Here is a 13,189-nt window from a genome sequence, read left to right on the forward strand (position 1 = left end):
CTAGGGTTTCTTGACGTTTGGGTCTGTACTTTCAAAAAATCTTCAGTTCGAATTGTTTGCACAAGATCACCTTAAAAATGTTGCACAGTGTAATAAAACATGTAATAAAAGACCTTTCGGGCTTTCATAAGAAGGACTTTTTCTATTAAAATACCATCCGGTCCTCCCCAAGAAAATATCACAGATTAATATTAGAAGACGTCCTGTTCCTCATCTGGTTTTCAATATGAATTCCCTCAGGTATTTTCTGGTTTTCATAAGAAGATCTTCTGGGCGTGTACAAGAAGACAATCAGGTCCTCTACAAGAAGACCTTCTAGTCTTCCATGAGAAGAAGTTGTGGTCCTCTACATGATGACCTTCTGGTCTTCTATAAGAAGGTATTCTAGTTTTCTATTAGAATTCCATATGACCTTCTGTAGGAAGACCCTCTGGTCTTCTTTTGGAAGACCACTGATATTCCATAGAAACCCTTTGCTCAAACCTTTCTGGTACTTTACCAAAAGACTTTCTTAAACTCTACAAGCAAATCTTCTGATCTGCTATAAGAAAACCTTCTGTAAACAGCCTTGTGTTATTCCATATTAAGATTGTCCGGTCTCTCATAAAAGATACGCCTGGTTTTCTAAAAGAAGACGTCCTGGCCATGTAAAAGAACATCGTATGGTCCACTATCAGAAGACCTTCTTGTATATTATACGAATGTTCGCTTTACTAGCATTTGTAACGGTATTTAAAACCCTTAGCGCAATTTTAGCCAGGTAAGATAATGCAAGGTTCTTTGAAAATCGTGCTGGACGCTTATGAGAAGTGTAAAGAGAGACATTATTATGGACGCCACCTATACTTCACTTTAAAACTCTGTATTCGCCAAAGAAGTGTTGTTGCCTGAGAATGGTAAATTCAAGTACATACAGTTAGGCGTCAACCAAGCGAAGCCTAGGCGACGAAAATAGTCGGGACTTTCGATATTAATAAAATATACCTAATGCTGGACCGAATGGTCAATAAGCAGGAAAAAAGGGTTGGGATTTTTATACGTCTATAGAAAATTTAATCAAGAGAACAGAATCTGCACTTGCTCGTACAAGGTTGGATGTCGAATCTCTGCTGAGACAAGATCAATTTTTTCCGGACGTCACCTGTACTTCACTTTAAATGTTTGTTGTGAATCCACCGTGGTGCAATGGTATGCACACTCGCCTTGCACGCAAACCATCCTAGGTATGAAAACTTCAGCACTAATTCTGGTCGCGAACTGCTCCAGATGATTTTAATTATCCTCTACGATGTCAACCCATTCCTTCAGTTGGGTTACTTTGTAGACCGATACCCTTTCACATACATGAGAACAAGTTGCGATGAGCTCCTCGGCATTTCGAGCAAATCGCCAAGTTTGTTGTTTTATCTCCAGTTCCTGGAGCCTCTTCTCAAAACCTTCAATGCTAAAATCCAGTTTTGAAACCATTTTAATATTTTTAACTTTTTGTCGTTGTCCATGCCACGACAAACGATTTATCGAACAATAAATCGGTTAATTAAAAATCACTCCTAACAATTCCTGAGCCAATTGCCACAATTGCTAGAGTATTTCTTTTCAGTTTTGATTTTTAAGTCAACTGCTTAAAAATCCCTTCGCTAGTTCCATTGAGTGGGGGGAAACTCAATTTTTTGAAGGACCAAAATGAATAAATATAAATTTGATGCCGCAGCATCCAACAGACAGCCGAAGCTCGTATGTAAAAAATAAGGATAGACCCGCGAGTCTTAACACAGAGAGTGGTTGTAAGTCACTGATTAATTTCAATAATATTTCTCTTAACTGTCTCAATACAAAATATTTCTTAGGCTACCCTTTCATTACAATTCTTATCACTAAACTCTATGTTCTAAAAATACAAACATTTTATAATTGAAGAATTTCCCACAACGCATGTGCCATAAAATCTTAAGTGCATAGCGCACACACAAACAACTAGCGATACACTTCACCCCGGTTAACTACCTCTCATAAAATTCCAAAAAAAAATGAGGCAGTTATGCGGGAGAGGCAGTTAAGAAAATCCCTCACAGGTGCCTCATATGGGTAGTTATAAAAATCTCATCTCAACCTTACAAAAAATGACAACAATTAGAACATTATCGTCAAAAAACAAGTCTAAAAATATATAAGTTATATTATTTAACCCATAAGACATTTAGTCATCAGTGAGCATAACATATCACTGGACATCTTCATCACAATACAGGTAGACATCAAAATTGATTATCTCAGAAATACACCAGCGTGGGTAATAAACCGATAAAAGTATTATTGTATGTTCCTTTTGGGGAAAATATTTGACGGGCAAATATCCAAATTGGGTACTTATAGAAAGGTAGTTAACCGGGAAAGTTTGAACTCATTTATATGAAAAAACTTTGGGGATTTAAGTTGTGAGACAATTAAACGGGAAAGGCAGTTAAGCAGAGAGGTAGATAACCGGGGCGCAGTGTACTAGCTACCACTGCATGTGGGATCTTTAACTCTTATCTTAAAACACTTCCATTATCAAATCAATGGAAAATGTGAACATCTGCTCAAAGTATTTTGAACAAACGCCATCTCTACTTCAATTAAAAATAATGAACTCACCAATTAAAATAAATGGAAGTACATACTGCTAAGCGAATATAGAATTGGAAATTAATGGAAGCCAACCTTGTTATTACGAGGCAATGAAAAAATGCGGGGCGCTAGCAAAGAAAGAACAATTAAAAATATAAAATTATATTATAAAATTTACAGAATATTCTAGTCGGAATACGCAAATAGGGTCGGTTTTCTCGCAAAGGTCTATACAAACATAATCATGAGAATTAAATCTGCAGTTCCTTGCACAATCGTGGAGGACGTAATGTTGTCCTAATGCGGAGAACCTCTTGGACATCTATACTTCAGCTAGCTATTTTAAATTTGTCTAAAAATGAATAAAGTGAGTGCATACTGTTAGGCGTTAAGCGAACCAATGCATGTTTAATATTTATATATTAGCCGTCTATCGGATGGAGAATATTTTAAAAGATTATTATTGTGAGAAGCTGAAATAAGGAGGGGTTTATAAAACAATGAATTCTCCTAATACTGGAACTTAAATTCCTAAGTGTGAGACTATGTAAGAAGACATACAAATACTTCTTACATAGAAACCCACTCGTTTCCTTTTTTGTGCTCCTTGCTGTTCTTGGATTCTTTTTCTGTTATTTATTTATGTCCACATAGTCAACATTCGCTCATTATCACCTTCTTTGGTTAGTTACCTCTTATGTTCTAAACCATAGCAACTGCAACAACACAACGTTGTAACCCGAAATCTTTATTGCTTTTGGGTATTTCTTTAGACCAACCACCCACCCGTATGACAATTATTTTAAAATGAGTCCTAAAGGAAACATTAAACACATTTTCATCTTCCACATACACCACCACCAGCGCCAACTCTTAGTAGCCCCAGCACAAAACAAAATCCTCTGTCACCTAGTGGCATTACCCCTTCCAATTTTGCTTTTGATGTAACACAAAATGGGACACAACAAAAACAGAGTAATCAACAAAATTGGTTGTCATTTGTTAGAGAGTTAAGTCAAAGGGAGGCGGGAAACAGTAATATGGGAGATCTGCACTTAAAGTCTGCAGCTTCAACTCAACTTGATGGTAAACATAAAATTGATTTTCTCCACACTCTAAACACTTGGCTTCCTCTGTTAGCCAAAAAATTGCCTTAAGAAAAATTGCTTTTGATTTCCTGTGAAGGAAATTATTAATGATCCTACGAACAGGAGCAGGTTGAAAGATTTCAGAGAAATGTGTTATCCATGTCCAGTTACTTTGAGGCAAGGCAAATAAAAATAGCTCATATTAAAGGTATTCTGTTGTGTGAATTTTAGCTCCGTAGGCATTTTACTATCAATACTCGAAGTTGATGAAGTCTTGCTATTGAAATGCAAGCAAGTAAGTCATCTACAGCTTATCAAAACGGAAGACTTTGGAAATTAAAAAAAAAAAATTCTTAGAAACACATTCCATTGTCATAAGTATGATATGTCGCATGGCAACACCTCTGTTGTAAAGCACAAAATCCAGCCTCAAGGCCTTTTGGGCTTTTAACCATTCCAGCCAGTGTTGCAGCCTATTCATGCAGGAAAATCACATTAGCAAATATTGAATTAAAATATTTCAAAATTCCTTTTACCATGAAACTTATCCACCACCTATTATCCTACAAGGCATTATTACATTATAATGAATGACTAAAAGAACAACACAAATAAAGTAATAATGCATAATAATAATTACTTTAAAAAAATCTTTATAAGCCATTAGGGAAAGCCAACAAGTCACATGGAAAACTAAGCTGTGAATGTAAGAAAAATAAAAATGCTGTCTTAGCACACAAACACATGAACATGTGTGCCCACACACTACAAAATACATATGTATAAATACATACATATGTATGTATATTCAGTAATAAGTTCCCTGGGATTTGTAGTCATAATAAAAATTAAAGACAGAGTGTAGTGAAAAACAAAACAGAAAAATCTCTAAAGGATGTGTTTTTCTTTTCAAAACATAAGGAAGCAAATTCATACCACCAACAACAAAATGTTGGTGTGTTATTTTGCAATTCAAAATACTGGTGACTTGTAAAAGGATTTATACAACAAATACAATAATAACAACATAATTTACATATAAGCAAAAAAAATCATATGTATATGAGTATGTCGCTCTGTATATACAAATGACATTTTGTAAGGAAAAAAACATAACACAATACAATGCCATAACATAGATTTTACATGTGTATTTAATTATGTGCTGGTGTGCGTTAGTAAGTGAGTCTGCATTTACATTTGAAAGAAACTTAATAAACATGGAAGTTTTGTTGGGAATGTGAACGAGAAGCACCACAGTTGGGGATAATTGTTAAGGGACACTATGGGAATTTTCAAGGAACAATGTGGAATTAGTTTGTTTTAGGGATATTTACGTTGATAGTTATAAAATGTGCAGATGCATGCGATATATATGGACAGATTTTAAAAAAATAGATATGCCTTCGAAACAATTTGATGCCCTTTAGTGTACCAACGCCATCTATACTTCAATCTAAATATTTGAATTAACAAAAATATAGTTTTCTGAGATAAATATGATTGATTAAATTGCATACTGTTAGGCGCCAAATGGGACAATATTTTATATATATTAATAAGCTGTACTGGACCACCGGCCAGAACTAGCTTATCTTATTTTTTAGACCAGCAGAAATAACTCGCAAAAAGTTTTTTTTTAATACATAAATTCCTGAGCATAAAATATTAGAATAAAATCTGCACTTAAATGCGACCTTCACCGGTTCGACAATGTCATATTTTTACCGGCGATTAAACCCTTAGTAATAGTAAAAGCCATCTATACTTGAATTCAGAATGTTTCCTCCTGTCAGAAAAAGGTTAGTTGATAAATCAAAGTACATACTTTTAGGCGACAAAGAGGAAATCAATATTTAAAAAGTTATAAAAACCAAACTGAACACTTGCGAAAAATGCTAAAATTGGACATTAAATTGGTTATAAATGATAAAAAAGTAAACCCAAAAATGGTTTAAAAATCTTGAAATCTGCTTTGGATGCCACAGTGTCCCTCTTGTGGCAGAAAATCGGAAGTCTCGGGCAAGGTAGAGTTCTCGGAAACTGCTCCTAAATGCCCACGAAACGTGTGGTATCTGTCTAGGAAAGACAAAAGACCCAAAAAGTTATGGGAATATAGGAATATTAAGCTCTGTTGTTACGATATCATAACAACATTCTGTTAAATAGTTAACCATTTCAGGCGATTTTAACTGCTAAGTTCATACTCAATGAACTGAAAACTGCTATGGAATGGGGTTTTTAACATTAACAAACCCCTGTTGTTGCTAACATGTTTATACCCTCAGCCTTTAGGCTAAAGAGGGTATTTACACTTTGATACGACCAAAAATGTGCCTCATCGAAATAATGGTTTTAGACCCCAAGTATATCCGTTTCAGACAATTTTGAGTCGATTTAGCAATGTCCGTCCGTCTGTCTGTCTGTCTGGCAGGTTGGTGCGCACGATAACTCTCGAACGGATCAATCGATTCGGTTCAAATTTCGGGTATCAAAATATTTTGTCCAGATTCGATTTAAGTTCGAAGATGGGCCATATAGGCCCACTCCTTCAGGTACCTCCCCCACAAATGTTCAAAAATTGTCGCAAAAATTGTGCGCACGATAACTCTTGTAGGGAATAACCAATTTGGTCCATACTTTGCACATCGTGTAATTTTTACTAAACTTAGATGAGCTTCCAATATGGACTTAATTGGTCCACTCCTTCGGGTACCTCCCACACAAAATTTCGGAAAAGTTCAGTTTAGGACCTGGTCTCGAATCGCTTTGATTTTTGTTTACGCAAGTTGTATTCGCTGTCCTCTATACGACGCTATAAGTTTCATCAGGGGCAAGACCATACTTCCTGAGAAAATAGCCTGAAAGTTACAAAAAACCCTATGACACCGTGTGTAGTGGTTGAAGCGCAAGATAACTCTCGAACGGATCTGCCGATTCGGTCCAAAATTTGGCTTTCGTAATATTTTGTCCAAACTTAGTTCAAGTTCAAAGATGGATTATATCGGTCCACTCCTTCCGGTACCTCCCCCACAAAAGTTCGAAAATGTTCGAAAAATTTGTGCGTATGAGAACTTTTGAAGGGAGTAACCGATTTGGTCCATACTTTGCACATTATGAAATTTCTACCAGACTTAGATGAGGTTCCAATATGGACTCAATCGGTAAACTCCTTCGAGTACCTCCCACACAAAATTTCGGAAAAAATCAGTTTAGGACCTGCTTTTGAATATCCTTGGTTTTTGTATTCACTGTTTCTATACGAAGGTACAAGTTTCCTCAGGGGCAAGTCCATACTTCCTGAAAAAATAGTCTGAAAGTTCAAAAACAAACCCTATGACACCATGTTTATGGGTGGAAGCCCAAGATAATTCTCGAACGGAAATGCCGATTCCCTCAAAATTTTGACCTTCGTAATATTGTTTCCAAACTTACTTTAAATTCGTAGATAAGCCATATCGGTCCACTCCTTCAGGTACCTACCTCGCAAAAGTTCGTAAATATTCGGAAAAATTGTGCGCACGATAACTCTTGATGGGAGTGACCGATTAGGTCCATACATTACACATTCTTATAATATCTACCAGATATAGACCAGGTTCGAATACGGACTATATTTGTTCACTCCATCCCGTACCTCCCACACAAAATTTTGGATAAGTTCACTTTAAGACCTGCTATTGAATCACTTTGATTTTTGTTGAAGTAAATTACATTCGCTGCCTCAATTACGATGGTAAAATTTGTTTCAGGGGCAAGTCCATACTTCTTGAGAAAACAGTCCGAAGGGTGTAAAAACCCCCTATGGCACCCCCTCTTTTCCTCAAAATTTTTGAAATTTAATCCTTATCAACATTTTTGTCGGTTCATACGACCAAAATTTTGAAACCCCCTAAATACATACGTTTTTTGTGAAAAAGTGTTTCAATTTGCACAGGCTGAGGGTATATCTCTGTCGGCAAAGCCCACTGATACTTTTTTACTTGTTTCTTTTAAAATGTTTGAAGCAATAGATATTGTAGGTAGATGTTTTGGGGTTGAGTGAAAGCTACACACCAAAAACGTTAATATTTTTAAATATATTAATTAGCGCAGCGGGTACTTTAGGTAATTTGACTTGTAGTGTGCACAATGTCGTATGTAAATTTACATAGATAGCAGTCAAATAGTTGAAAAACGAATAAATTGTTTTCGAAGTCGATTCATTGTATAAGCCCCAGTTAACCTTGATACAGATGACTAGCAGCAATATTATTTTGATTAGCCCCAAGAAGATTCTGTTGGGATTAGAAAATGAAGCCTTTGGTGTCTATACATTCATGTCTATTTTATGAAACAGTGAGATATGTGATAAGTTGGTTGTTGTCTTTACTAAAGGTTGTTTAAACGTTTCTCCAATAGGTATCGTTCCTGTTGTGTAAACGTTTCTCCAATAGGTGGCGTTCATGTTTGATGATGCTTTGACTAATGTTTTTAATTCCTCGAAGGTCTCCTTTGACCTATTTTTCAATTATTTTTAAACTGTCCATAATTATTATTATTTTCGGTGTCCTAAAACTAAAATTGGTATTGAAAGAGCCTATGTACTTCATCCTTCAACTCATAAAAACTTCATACACAGCTACTGTGGTGTGGTTATTTGCTAATTTCCAAATTCCTCGTGGGAAAATGTTTTCTAAACGACGTTATTCCATGAAAGAAATCTTCACATGTCCTTTGGGGAATTTCGTGGGATGTTTGTGGAAAAATTATAATTATAATGGTTATCAAAAGACCATTCTTCTACACCAAATATTTAAATGTACTAAGACCGTGGTAAAGTTCTCAAGTTTGGAGGTGTTTGTTATGCTTTGTTATGAAATCACAATGAAAATTATACAGATATTGCTCGGTAATGATAAGTCAGTGTTGTTCTTCATTGGTTGATGTCTTCACTAAAGTTTGAGTAAATCTTTTCTCCAGTAGGTGACGTTACTATACATTGATGCTTTTGCCTGAAGTATTAAATGTCGTCGAAGGTTTTTTTAAGTAAGATTTTCTCAATTAACTGAACTTAGTCAAACGGTTCGAAATTATTACTTTTTGTGTCCTAAAACTGATGACGATAGCCTAGGTACACCCTCTTTCAGCCCAGAAAAACCCCGCATATACCTGCTGTGGCAAGAGTTTTTGCTAATTTTTAGTACTTTCTCCCTCCAATAGGAGAAGTTTTTAAACGACGTGATTTATGTTTCATGCGGTCGAGCTGTGATGGGACTACAGAGGACTTAAGATCGATTAAAAACGGGAAAATATCATACACAGATCTTGAGGTAGGACAGATCACCTTTAGATTATAAAACATTAAGAAATAGCTCAGAGATTTTAATAATTTTGTTAATATCCTGCTTAGTGATTTTTTGTCAACATATTTCATAAATTTCTGTGCATCTATATTGTTTTCCAAAAGCTCATGAACCTATTCGTTTTTTGTCTACTGTACATAACTATGTTAAACATTCCAAAGACATTCTTAAGTGCATATGTTTTTTCTTCTATCCATGTTGTAACAAACTGACTTCGTGTTTTGTTAATGTAGAGCTTTATTAGGATGCAACGAAGTATTTCAGATGTGGAAGAAATCATTAAAGATTTTGATGATAATTTCAATATCATAGTATTATAGCAAAACTACATCTAATGAAACACTTTGATATCCTAAATGTTGGGAAAGAGGTCGCTTTGGTTGTAGCAATTCCCTCATGGAGAATTAGGTATGATTATCGCGGACAAGTGATGGTTAAATAACTCTTCGGACTTTACATTTGATGCTAATACTGGAAGTAAAACTGTTAGAAAACTATTCATAGGTAAACTAGTTTAAGATTAGGTTATGTTAATTATTGAATTCAATTCAAACGTCGACCATTGCGTTGATAGATTTTGAAAAAGAACATTAAAATTCCAATGGTGAGTGCCTTTGCTAATGTTAGTATTCTAATAGGTGGCGTTCGTCATTATCGATATGAGGCTGACATTTCAGTCTGATCTTTCAAAGGGAAAAATATTTGCTAGTTTTTTGGGGAATAAAATTTAGGCTTGAAAATTTTCCAATTTGCATAACGGTATTTTTTGACAAAAGTGTAGACAAATAATGGGAGATTTTTTAATAAAAAGTGAAAATGTCAAAAGTTTGAGTTAATGCCCATTTTTTAAGTAGGTGCGATATGCCACAAACACCTGCGAAGTTATAAAGAAGACAAACGTGGATTTTTATATGAAATTTTTTAGGTAATATCCCAACGTGGATTTTTAAATGAAATTTTTTAGGTAATATCCCAACGTGGATTTTTAAATGAAATTTTTGAGGAAATATTTCGTCCAATAAACGTGGATTTTAAAATTATATTGTTTTAGGTAATATCCCAACCTATAACGTGGATTTTTTAAATGAAATTTTTGAGGAAATATCCCAACCAATAAACGTGGATTTTTAAATGAAATTTTTGAGGAAATATCCCAACCAATAAACGTGGATTTTTAAATGAAATTTTTGAGGAAATATCCCAACCAATAAACGTGGATTTTTAAATGAAATTTTTGAGGAATAATCCCAACCAATAAACGTGGATTTTTAAATGAAATTTTTGAGGAAATATCCCAACCAATAAACGTGGATTTTTAAATGAAATTTTTGAGGAAATATCCCAACCAATAAACGTGGATTTTTAAATGAAATTTTTGAGGAAATATCCCAACCAATAAACGTGAATTTTTAAATGAAATTTTTGAGGAAATATTCCAACCAATAAACGTGGATTTTTAAATGAAAATTTTGAGGAATAATCCCAACCAATAAACGTGGATTTTTAAATGAAATTTTTGAGGAAATATCCCAACCAATAAACGTGGATTTTTAAATGAAATTTTTGAGGAAATATCCCAACCAATAAACGTGGATTTTTAAATAAAAATTTTAAGGGAATATCCTAACCAATAAACGTGGATTGTTAAATGAAATGTTTGAGGAAATATCCCAACCAATAAACGTGAATTTTTAAATGAAATTTTTGAGGAAATATCTCAACCAATAAAGTGAATTTTTAAATGAATTTTTTGAGGAAATATCCCAACCAATAAACGTGGATTTTTAAATGAATTTTTTGAGGAAATATCCCAACCAATAAACGTGGATTTTTAAATGAAATTTTTGAGGAAATATCCCAACCAATAAACGTGAATTTTTAAATGAAATGTTTGAGGAAATATCTCAACCAATAAAGTGAATTTTTAAATGAATTTTTTGAGGAAATATCCCAACCAATAAACGTGGATTTTTAAATGAATTTTTTGAGGAAATATCCCAACCAATAAACGTGGATTTTTAAATGAAATTTTTGAGGAAATATCCCAACCAATAAACGTGAATTTTTAAATGAAATGTTTGAGGAAATATCTCAACCAATAAAGTGAATTTTTAAATGAATTTTTTGAGGAAATATCCCAACCAATAAACGTGGATTTTTAAATGAAATTTTTGAGGAAATATCCCAACCAATAAACGTGAATTTTTAAATGAAATGTTTGAGGAAATATCTCAACCAATAAAGTGAATTTTTAAATGAATTTTTTGAGGAAATATCCCAACCAATAAACGTGGATTTTTAAATGAATTTTTTGAGGAAATATCCCAAGCAATAAACGTGGATTTTTAAATTAATTTTTTAGGAAATATCACAACCAATAAACGTGGATTTTTAAATGATTTTTTTTAGGAAATATCCCAACCAATAAAGGTGGATTTTTAATTGAATTTTTTGAGGAAATATCCCAACTAAAAATTATTTCTTGCATTTGACTAATATTTGCATTTATTTTTTTTTCTTTCAGGTAAGCTGAATTATTTATAAATTTTGTTATAAATAGGTAAGTATTTATTTATTAAGTTTTAAGTTAAGCCAATAAATGTGGACTTTTAAATGAAATTTTGGGTGCAGTAAAAGGGTCATAAAACGCGGGTTTTTAAATGAAATTTTGGTCCACTAAACGTGGATTTTTAAATGGAATTTTGAGGGCAATAAACGGCCAATTAAACGTGGATTTTTAAATGGAATTTTGGGAGCAATAAACGGCCAACTAAACGTGGATTTTTAAATGGAATTTTGGGGGCAATAAACGGGCCATAAAACGTGGATTTTTAAATGAAATTTTGGGGGCAATAAACGGGCCATAAAACGTGAAATTTTGGGGGCAATAAACGGGCCATAAAACGTGGATTTTTAAATGAAATTTTGGGGGCAATAAACGGGCCATAAAACGTGGATTTTTTAATGAAATTTTGGGGGCAATAAACGGGCCATAAAACGTGGATTTTTGAATGAAATTTTGGGGGCAATAAACGGGCCATAAAACGTGGATTTTTTAATGAAATTTTGGGGGCAATGAATGGTCTTTTAAACGTGGATTTTTTAATGAAATTTTTGGGGCAATGAATGGTCTTTTAAACGTGGATTTTGTAACAAAATTTTGGGGGCAATAAAAGGGTCATAAACGTGGATTTTGTAACGAAATTTTGGGGCAATAAACGGGCCATAAAACGTGGATTTTTAAATGAAATTTTGGGGAATATTAATGAATGTAACCCAAGTGGTATTTGCTCAATTGTATGAAACATAAATATCACCTCAATATGGCTTAGGGGTATTTTTTCACCATTAAGAATGTGATGGCGCCTGGTCTCGGCATCGAACCTGTTTACGATGGTGGTGCCTAGAATAAACCACTTGAATTCTATCTTCATTTCAAATATTGAAGCCGTCCATATTTATCTGTTCATCCAAGAATCCTTGTTCACCTTCGCGTCTCACCCTAATATTTCTATTGCAAGAACGTGTTATAAATTCTGCATTGTATTTATTTATATAAGCGTGTATTAGTGTGTTGTTACGAATTCAACAAGAGTTACGCCAAAGTGTAAATTTGTCCATGTTTAGAGATTTATCGCGTTATTTTTTGTTTATCAAGTGTGAGTATGCGTGCGGAGTACAGGGAGTCTGTAAGTCAATTGTAAATAGGCAAAGAATAGTAGAAAGGAATTTCTTCTTAGAACATTGCATATTTGTCTTTTTCTACACACACAGACATATACGCAATTGTTGCTGTTTGTCATAATATAGCTCTGTTCATCCTTGTACAACAACTTAAATCAAATGCATTCCATGTTGTTGGCTTCATTCTTCCTTTTTTTCGTCTTCTTTGTATTCTTTGGGAAAATATTGTCTTCTTTGCATATTGTATTTTTTTGTTCCTCATCACCAAACTGTCAATGAATGGAACGTCAAAGATACTGAAAGGGGTATGCATCCACCCTCCTTAGCAGTTAAGTAAATCCAAATGGGAGAGAAGAGGGGCAACAACATTTCTTCTTCTTGTAGCTGACAATAAAACCATTTGTTGTATGGCAATTGTTAAGTGTCTGTAGGTAAATACAACCATACACACAAAGGATATGCAAT

The 13,189-nt window shown here is 34.0% G+C and overlaps 1 long non-coding RNA gene across 1 annotated transcript in view; it reads left to right on the top strand.

Moving 5' to 3' along the window:
- LOC141393598 (uncharacterized) overlaps window positions 1–13,189 on the top strand; it is a 65,329-nt gene that overhangs the window by 19,716 nt on the left and 32,424 nt on the right. Inside the window, exon 2 of the long non-coding RNA XR_012410144.1 lies at window positions 11,565–11,600. This is a non-coding gene — a long non-coding RNA (uncharacterized lncRNA). The remainder of the gene's footprint in view (window positions 1–11,564; window positions 11,601–13,189) is intronic.

The sequence above is a fragment of the Musca autumnalis genome, unplaced genomic scaffold (genome assembly GCF_047663935.1).
Source record: "Musca autumnalis isolate F117 unplaced genomic scaffold, ASM4766393v1 scaffold_2, whole genome shotgun sequence".
NCBI lineage: Eukaryota > Metazoa > Arthropoda > Insecta > Diptera > Muscidae > Musca > Musca autumnalis.